We start from the raw sequence: 10,397 nt of genomic DNA on the forward strand, positions 1-10,397 counted from the left end.
AATTAAAGCAGAGAAGGTCGGGGTAGAGTTCATCACACGTCGAGCGCCCCTGACACGAGACCGACTCGCTTTCAGCCCCACTGGCCTGTGGAGCAATCTTCACAGCTCTCCGCAGGCAATGGGGAGGCTGGTGTAGAGTCAGTGACATGTTGCGAGCCCTTGACACGAGACTGACTCACTTCTAGCCCCGCTGGACTTTCACAGGCACTGGCCTGTGGGCCAATCTCCACAGCTCTCCACAGGCACAGGGCGGGGTTGGGGTAGAGTCAGTCTTACGTTGGATGCCCCTGAGGAGAGACAGACTTATTCCCAGCCCCTCTGGACATGCAGAGGTACTGGCCTGGTGGCACAATCTTCAAACCTCCTATTAGGCTATAAGGAGGCTGGGGTAGAGTCAGTCACGGATTGGGGGCCGCTGACACGTGACCAACTCACTCCCAGCCCCGCTGTCCTTTCAGAAGCAACGGGCCTTTTGGACAGTTTCCAGCGCCTCTCCACATGCTCTGGAGAGGTAGAGGAAATCAGTCAGTCGTATACGGTGCTACAGAGAGGTCCAAAGACTTGGTCATTGGCTGAGAGTCCTTAAATCGTTCAAGCGAAGATTCTGCCTTTTCTCCGAAGAGGTGGGTGCCATAGATGGGCATGTCCATAAAGGAAGCTTGTACATACAGTGAAAAGCCAGTCATCCTCAGCCAGGCATGGCGCCTCAGGGCCACTGTTGATAAAACTGCTCTGCCCAGTGAGTCGGCTGTGTCCAATCCATAGTGAATGGTAAGCTTTGCTGTGTCTCTTCCATCTACATCATCCAGGGAGAGGATGGCCCACGCCTACTCCAGGACCTATGGCAGCACTTGTGCATTCGTGTCCCACAGTGTGTGGGAGTAGCGGCCAAAAAGGCATGCAATGTTCTCAGATCTCAATGCTAGGCTGGCAGAAGAGGAAAATGATACTTACCACAGTATGCATCTGTTTTTGGCATGTAGAGCTGTAGAATCTAATGCTGTGCAAAGAGTGCCATCTAGAGTTGGGTCCAGATGTAAGTCTTTCCATGTCATGAGGTAGGTGACTCCTCCTTTCGGTGATAGTGCGCATCAGCATCGGCTCCATCCTTAGATTGTTTTGCTGCAGAGGGTGATGATGGAACTTGTAAGAGTAGTAAAGAGAGATGTCCATGTATATTGTATCTAAGTAAGACAGTTCTGCAACAGGTATAGGTTCCCGGGGATGCGGGCAGGAGCATGAGATTCTACAGCTCTACATGCAAGAACAGAGGCATACTGTGAAAAGTAGCATTTTCCGTTCAAGGCATGTGAGCTGTAGATCACATGCTATGCATAGACTATATAGCAGTTATCTCGCAAATCGGTGGCTAACCTGTAGCTCTTGCAGCTGTCTGAAATAGTGAACGTAAAACTGCCTGGCCAACACTAGCTTTTTGTCTAGCTAACACATCTACGCAATAGTGTTTTGTAAAGGTGTGTGGTGTAGGCCATGTTTCAGCTTTACAGATGTCACCTATGGGTATATTTCCTAAAAATGCCATAGAGGCTATCAGTTTGCGAGTGGAATGCACTCGAAGGGGAATTGTTATTGTGAGTTTAGCTTTAATGTAGCATATTTGAACGCACTTAACTATCCACCATGCAATATCTGATTTTGATATTGGATTGCTTTTATGTGGTGTAGCAAAAGCAACAAAATGTTGCTTTGTTTTCCTGAAAGATTTTGTTCTTTCAATGTAGTATAGTAATGCTCTTTTTACATCTAATGTGTGAAGAGCACGTTCTGCCACTGAATCTGGTTGAGGGAAGAACACAGGCAACTCAACAGATTGGTTGATATGAAAGGCAGAAATGACTAGGTAAAAGTTTGAAGCTGGTCCTAAGAACCACCTTGTTTTGGTCAGGGCTTAATTTGTGCCGGTGCTTAGCACCGGCACCTAATTATCAGGGCCGGGTGTACAGTGAGTCACGCATTAAGAAGTGCACGTCAGTTATAGTAATAGATTTCGTGTGTGCATGTGTGCTGTTGGCTGCTGTACTGTAAATGTTGCTGTCACTTAGTTGCCCGGGCGTACTGGTTGTGTTAGATCATGATGACTGATCATGTAAAACTTACTGTCTGAAGACGACACTCCGATTCCCAATTTCTCCTTACTCTTGGTTTTTTCACTGACAAGACTTCCGGGATCAGTGTTGTCGGCCCAGTGGGCGGAACACTGAGTTGGGCAGGGCTTTGGTTTGCCTGGGCCGGTTTTCTTCTGCGGGGGGTTGGGACTGTGCGAGGCAGAGGCAGTGACACGTGCGCAGATTTTGGCAATTAAATGCGCGCGCATTCACTGCTTTAATTTTGCCACGGCACGCCCCAGCATACCCGCACAGCCACGGCCGGCCGCAACTCGTCATCCTGCTCACCACCCGAGTAACTGGTGGTTGAACTTAAACGCCGCTCGTGAAAGTAGCTGGAGTCCGACTTGGACGACGTTGGTGGAGTAGACGTAGACTACTACTGCTGCAGTACTGTACATTGCTCACCAGGTGAGGGCCGGCGAGGCATGGCCTGGGGTAGGCGGCATTCATTAATATCATTCCTCTTTCACACGCAATCCAGACATGTCTGTCATTCCCTGGTTTAATCTCTTGATGTTCGATGCGGCAACATTTTCACGTTTATTCCCCCAATGCGTATATATGAGACGTTAGTGCCCATTTCCGGCAAAGGTTGCACATAGCTCAGCTGGGCCTGTACATTTCCATCGCACTTTACACTTTCGCCTTTCCGCGAAGACGTGCACTGTGCTTCCTGCAGGACACAACGAACAGTTTTGAATCGTTAACAATTAGACCGACGGACACCGCATCTACAGACGCACTTAGGATGGCATTGCACAATGTAGGGCACTGTGCAAGAAAATTGTGAGAATAAGACGTATGATGAACATATAATTTATTTTGAACGAAGACTAAAAAAAACCACATTTTTCATACACTTGAAAGGCCCGTGCCTTCCCAGCGTAGGCCAGCGGTCTAATCCACTGGCCCCCAGACAATGAAAAATTAGATCTAAACTTTAAATCTGTTATTATTTCATATTAAATACTTGCTAGCTTGAGCAACGGATGTTAGGCTACTTTTTATTTCCAGAGCATTTAGCTATAGTAACCATTGTTTAATACCTATCTCAAAACATGAAAAAAATATCTTATTCAAACTTGCTCTTACAATAGTGCTGAGGAGATCCCAGCTCTTTTATTTCATAGCCTTTGGGAGGTACAACTTGTCTCCTGGGTATGGATCTGAGCTTGCAGCAAACAGGGCAGGCTATGGAACGGCTCAGGCATGTACATTGTCTTATTGTTGTCCTGATTGTAAACAGTTATTTGCTGCCACTGACATTTCTACCTTTTAGACTAATGCCTTGCTTAGTTTGGTTGTGAATCTCGCTTGGATAACAGCAGTACCAGCAAGAAATACAGTCGGCACCTGCTTTGACACGGAGTTCTTTAACCCGACATCTTTTCTGTTTTCACATACACTTTTGTTGTCATTAGGGTTATTGACGATCCTTTTTCTCATTAAATGAACTTGATGCACCCTGACCCACCAAAAAAGCAGACATAGACTAATAAGCAGGTACTGTTTTCGTGACAAACAAGGCAGCACTGTTTATTAATGCGGCGAGGCGTTCTCTGCATGCTGTTATTTATGAACTGCAGGGTTCAAGGTTCCTTGTTGGCATTTTGAACAAGGAGATTTACTGACTATTCATTTCTCCACCATAGTCATTGATGTTATGAAGTGACTTTCACGGGATAATCACTGAGCAATTGTAGTCTGTATAGAAATACAAGACTACAGATGCCATCAGACCTAGTGACAAAGATTGGAGTACGACTTTCTTGCTGTACCTGTCTCTGACTAACTAATTTGATTTTAATTTGAAATTGTAGATTGAATAAAATCTCCAGGGGAAAGATATGGCACAAACATCATCAGAGTTCCGCTTACTGGGTCCTGAATACAAGTGCAAACTGCGCACTTGCTTTATTTTGTTGTTGTTTTATATAGCTCAAACTAGACCAGAAGCTATTGAGTGTTTTACATGAGTACCAGTTACATTACTTCAGGGCATATTCATTTTTGGTAGCCACAGTAACATTAAACGATTTGCCCGGAATTCCAGGATGTTGAGCCGACGCCGAGACTCGAACCTGATTCCTCAGCTACAAACAGAGCCATATTGGCCGTAGCAGGCGTTTCCTTGGTGGGCTGCCAGGGTGGGGGCTGGTTTTGCATCCCTGGGGGGCGTTTTTGTTACCAGGGGGCTGGGTCTGCAATATCGCCTCCCTGTAACAAAAGCAGCTGCAGTGTTTTCCACGATCACACACCTTCTCCCACCTTCTCCTGCGGTTTGCGCTCCCAGTACAAAGTCAAAAGCTGATATCACAGAAAAGTATTTTTATGTGGGTAGCTCAGGGGGTTACTGCTTTTGTCACATAGATTGTTTTGTTACTTGCAATTCATACATTTTAATCCTAATCTACAGTAACCTTAAAACTGTTATCAAAGACTTCAGCTGCATGTAAAGTGCTATGCTAGAGATCGCCACCACAATGCCAAGGACACCACAATGCCAAGGACAACACAATAGGCCAATAATTGGTACCATTGCGTGAATGCCACCTTTGTGTCAGGTCTAGACACCATTAATACTATGGATGCCCAAAATATATTAAAAACGGTAATCAGGGTGGCACCATATATTCAAGGATGCACTCAGTTTGTCAATGGTGGCCACCATTATACAACATGTAGCTACCTCAATTTGACAATGATGCTAATATCCGAGCACCGGCCACCACTGTGTCATGCCACCATTATGCCAGGGCTAGGCATTATAATGCATGTGAGTATTGTCCGTTCCCTAAATTGGCACATAGAGCAGTGGAATGTTTCACTTGTCCCTTTTCCATGCACTTGTCATTTTAGCTAATTTATTTCAAAATTTGTGCTTTAAATGCACTTTTAATTTAATCTTTTTCAAACTTTTCACAGGGCAGGGGAACCTTCTATCAAAACCTTACTTGGAGCAAGGCTCCCTTGCTGAAATTCAGATCGGGTATAACATATGCCTTTCATCAGTGCCAGTTGAGGATGTGGGCGGAGTCAATGGAGAGTAGGTGGAGCCAGGTGAAAGTGGGTGTGGCCTCCCCAGAAAATGTTTAGCACCTGCACTTCATATTTTACGAATTAAGCACTAGTTTTGGTGCATTTGCAAAAATGGCTCTTTTATGGTAAGTGCCTGAAGCTCATCCACTCTGCTCAGAGATCATTTCCACGCCACAACGCGGAGCCATTAGACAACACTGTAGGTACATGGGAACAGTGTACGAAAGAGCAGAAAAATTGGAAAAAAGGAATGGTGACCAACAACACCATAAGGAGCAGTGTCAATACAGCACATCCCAAAGGTAGGAGAAAAAAGGAAAGAACAGAGCATAGTCCTGGGCAGCCACCCTGCCAGTATGTAGACAGCCGTGCCGCTCGCAGCTGTTCCTGTTTTCTGTGACTTTGGTTGTCTTGCCATTGCCTGCTGCTCCGTGAAGCAAAGGAGAAAGGCTGCAATTTCCTTGACCGCGTCGGAGGCTGTTTGACAGGGGCCGGGACTGCGAGACCCAGGGTTCAGCGCGTGAAGACCGGAGCGCACCTGGAGTCTCTTCCCGCCCCTGCTCCGCCTTGTTTAGCTGCCTGCTCCACCTTGATTGGCTGCCTGCTCTACTTACAGCTCGCGGCCCCCGCTTCGCGGGAGCCGCTCGCAGCTGTTCCTGTTTTCTGTGACTTTGGTTGTCTTGCCATTGCCTGCTGCTCCGTGAAGCAAAGGAGAAAGGCTGCAATTTCCTTGACCGCGTCGGAGGCTGTTTGACAGGGGCCGGGACTGCGAGACCCAGGGTTCAGCGCGTGAAGACCGGAGCGCACCTGGAGTCTCTTCCCGCCCCCTGCTCCTCCTATTTATGACACACCCTCCACGCTAAGCGGGACGCTTGCGGGACGCCGGGCTAAGCCCGGGCAAAGGGCGGGCCCTCTGTGGCCCTCAGTGGCCGAGGTAGGCTGGGCTGGGCCCGGTTATTTTCTTCGACAGTGTTCCTAAATTTTCTCTCCTTCTGCCTGTGGGAAATACGCCTGACTGTTTGAGGAAGAAACCATCTACTGAAACTGTTCTGTAGCTTCCTCGGACTCTATCGTCGGATAGTCATTGTTGCATCTCCTGAACTATATTTCTTTTTTATTTAGGAGTATCGTATTACTTTTACTTTCACTCATCCGGAGGAAAATCACTTTTATTATATAATTTTGTGTATAAAACTTTTTTTTAGAATATGTCTAAGAAACTGCGCTCGGGAAGGGAAGTGGGAGGTATATCTGGTGCAAATAAAGATATTATTTGCACTAGAAATAAATCTGTAAATAACCCCCCGTTGAAGGGTCAATGCCAACTCTTCGAGCTTTGGGATTTGCCCTCCCCTAAGAACGCTAATTTCCCTACTAAAAAAGTCCCCTGTGCCACGGACGAGGGGGTCCATATTCAAGCTATTACATACCCGCTGTCCCCTCTTGTGCAGCCTGTATTACAACAGTCTGTGCCAGTGGTGTCCCCTCCCCGTGTCCTCTCGGAAGGGAGTACTGAGAGGGAACCTGAGAGGGAACTTACGAATTTACCATCTGAGTCTCAAACCCCGCTGAAGGATAGGTTGGGTGGTGATTTGTCATCACTATCCATTGACCTTGAACTTTGCGGCCGTTATGTAAATACAGCGAAAGTGGAGTCTCTGGCCCCTATCAAACCTTCGGGGGGTGCTACCCCATCTGGACTAATGCTGTATAGTAGTACCCCCTCGCTGAATGGTCAGGACATGTCCGATTTGTTAGACGTTTCTGGGCCCCCGGGTCTTAACTTATCTGGTATCTGCCGTCCAGTCGAAGCATGTGAAATACCAATTTCTGAATCAATGATTGCTCTGGAACAATTACTAGCCTCTATTTTATCTCTCTTGGGGAAATTTGTTGGCAATTTGGATTGTATCTTGGATTCCGTTACCCAAATATTGAAGTCCTTGTTACAAAAGTCACCTGATATGAGGAGTGTCCCCCCCCCCCCCCATGACCGAACATAGCCTGCCAATGAGGGAAATAAATGTGACATCAGTAGATTCTGATAAGAAAGCTGGGACATCGGTTTTGATTTCACACACTGTAGCTATCCCCTTAACTGCAGCGCCCAATTGTATTAATAACTCAGTTTTTGAGATTGTGGAGGAAGATAAATCCATATCTGGCCCCAAAGTGGCTCAAGACCTATTTCCCATCTTCATGTCTGAAAATAAAAAAGAACCTATTGATGATAAACATGAGGTAAAGGTAAAAAACGGTAAACTCAGAAACAATAAAGGGAATAAAAGGAAACCAACTAGAAAATACAGGAAGAAAAGGCAGCGTCGGATAATTTTTCAAAATTCTTTGACTACACTGGAGAATGAAGTGATCTTCTTGGATCCTTCTTCCATATCCGTAAAGGCGGATATTGATAATGAAGTGAACTCTCCCATTTCTACTCTTTTAAAGGTAGAAAGTGAACTGTGTCCACCAATATCCCGGGAAGCTATTCCACAAATGGGGGGTCCCCTTCCAAGTCTCTCTCTACCAACAGCGACTGGAGTCCCAATTCAATTTCCATCTGGGTCTCTTAACCCTTTGGCCTCTCCTTTCTTTGTAGCTTCAGAGATTGGAGACCGCCATCTCCCGGACCGACCTTTAACAACTCTAAAAGCCCCAGTGGATACTCTTGTGTTAGACTTCTTACCTCTATTTGATGTTGACTTGCCCTTAAACAGAGCTTGGCTCCTTAAGCGTTTCAGTGAGATAGAAAGTCTCCATCATATTCAAACTAGGGACATTGAGTTAGTCTCCCTGTTTGGTGAAGTCAAGGTAACAAGTATAAGGGTTAAATTTTATTCACCTATTATTGTAAATTTGATATTGCAACAAGCTGAGAATTTTCAACGTACTGGTATTGATATTCTCCCGATTTTCAACCTTGGTAACATAAACCTGTCTTCTGGGGAGGTATTTAGAAGGGAGGAGCAAAATGGGCTAGCTTCTCCTCTTAGAGATCTGAAGATTTGGGTATCTAAGGGAAAACGCTCGGTTTCCCAAGTGAAGCCACTTCCGCTGACTCAGAATTCCTCTTTTATAAAGGATAATAATAGGTGGAACTGGCTGCATAGTGCCTTATCCACAAAAACAAAAGATAATCCCAGATTGTTTCAGCATCTTTAACACCTCACTAAATATTATTTCCTGGAACGCGGCAGGGATACACAGTAGCCCAGAGAAATTTGATCTTTTATTTTCTCTAGGAGCTAACGTGATCTGTTTACAGGAAACGTGGTGTATCAATACGCTGAAGGTTTCTAAGGATTATTATGCCTTGGAAGTGCCTGCTGTCCCTTCCAAGAAAGGTCACGCCAGGGGGGGAATCGCTTGTTTACTATCAAATAAATGGCAATGGAGATTCTCCCATTATATTGATCCTAGCAAACTTTTCCATGCTATAACCATTGATAACCTGTTTAATAACGGCATAAAGTCCCCTATTGTAATTTTGAATGTTTATATTCCTCCGGAAGAGTGTTTTAATGTGATATTGAAGCAGTTATTTCGATATATTGATCTAATTAAAAATGTCCCATCCCCTCCGGAAATTATGCTTGTGGGAGACTTGAATTGCAAAATCTCCAATGTTAGTTTGGAACTTTTTAGGAATAAACCTAAGGAAGAGGCATATTTTGTTCCGCAATCACTCTTCCCTGATAAATTAGTGACAAATAAAAGAGGGAAGATTTTGCTAAAAGAACTTGTGGCCGTCGACGGACTTATATTAAATGGGAGATTCCCGTCTGACGTACCTGCAAAATTTACTCACAAGTCTCCCTTTGGGTCTTCTATCTTAGATTATGCAATCGCAGACTATGATTTGTTTCCTTCTATTCAGGACCTTAAGATCATACCTACTCCTCTGAGTGACCATAGCATATTGTTTGTAACTATTTCTTTAAATCCTTTGACAATCGCACCTTGGTCTCTACACGGCAGTGACGCTGCCTTCCATGCTTCTTCTGGAAGGTGCTTTTGGAATCCTTCGGCCATTAATGGGGTGCAGGATTTCTTATCCGACACCCTATTAGTTTTAAATGAGTGGCGTGGGAATGAAATAGTTTATTTTGAAGAATTTGTGCGAAATATCACTTCTTATGCTAAAAAAACTTCCAGACCCAGAAATGGGGTAGTGGTCCCTAGCATATTGCGTAGCCTGAACAAGGAAATAAACAAATTAGTCCGTGAACAATATCTAGACAGAGTCATGGAACGTGGAAAAGAAATTTCCCGGCTAAAAAGAAAGAGAAGTAGACTCCAGCTAAAAATAAAAAAGGAACGGGAGGATAATGTATGGATTAACTTGAGGGAATCTGTCGTTCATGGCAGGATCAGAGAATTTTGGGCAATAATCGGTAAGGGGTGCGGTTCTAGAATAAGCCCAATCTCCTATTCCTATAGCGGAAGAGGTATGGACTACCTATATTCGGGATCTTTATGCAGGGAATGGGACGTTAAATGATGATATTGCCATCGGTGCTATTTTAGGTAATGATATTGCCATCGGTGCCACTTCTGTGGGTCTTATTAATTATCCCGCAGAAAAAGAAATTGAGATGGCTATAAAAAACATGCGTGTCTCAGGGGCAATGGGCCCTGATGAACTCCCCATGACGGTCCTGAAATCGGATCCTGCAAGGTGGAGCAAAATCCTGTATCCTTTGTATAAAGCCTGTTTTCTGTCTAAAACGGTACCTGCCTCTTGGAGGGGAAGTATCTTGGTCCCTATTTTTAAGAAGGGAACTAGGGATAGTCCCAGTAATTATCGTCTGATTGCTCTCCTCGACTCCATCGGAAAGGTTTTTGCGAAATGTCTTCTAAAATGCCTCTCCGTTTGGGTAAAGGAGAATAATATCTTGCCATCAGAACAGACTGGCTTCCGTAGGGACCACGGTACGTTAGATAACCTCACCGCTCTCCATGTGGTCACAGATAAGTATGTTCAGGTGAGAGGAGGGGTAGTGTATGCCGCTTTTATTGATTTCTCCACGGCGTTCGACAAAGTTGATCGTGGAACGCTGTGGAGAAAATTGGCAGCGCTTGGTCTCCCATCTTATCTGTTGGAGCTGGTGCGGGCTCTACATACAGAGACCTGGTGTAGGGTCCTGTTGGGGGGCGAAAGGGGGCTATCTGATACAATCTCAACTTTGAATGGCCTTAAACAAGGCTGCTTATTGGCTCCCCTTT

The sequence above is a fragment of the Lissotriton helveticus genome, chromosome 3_1, assembly GCF_964261635.1.
Source record: "Lissotriton helveticus chromosome 3_1, aLisHel1.1, whole genome shotgun sequence".
NCBI lineage: Eukaryota > Metazoa > Chordata > Amphibia > Caudata > Salamandridae > Lissotriton > Lissotriton helveticus.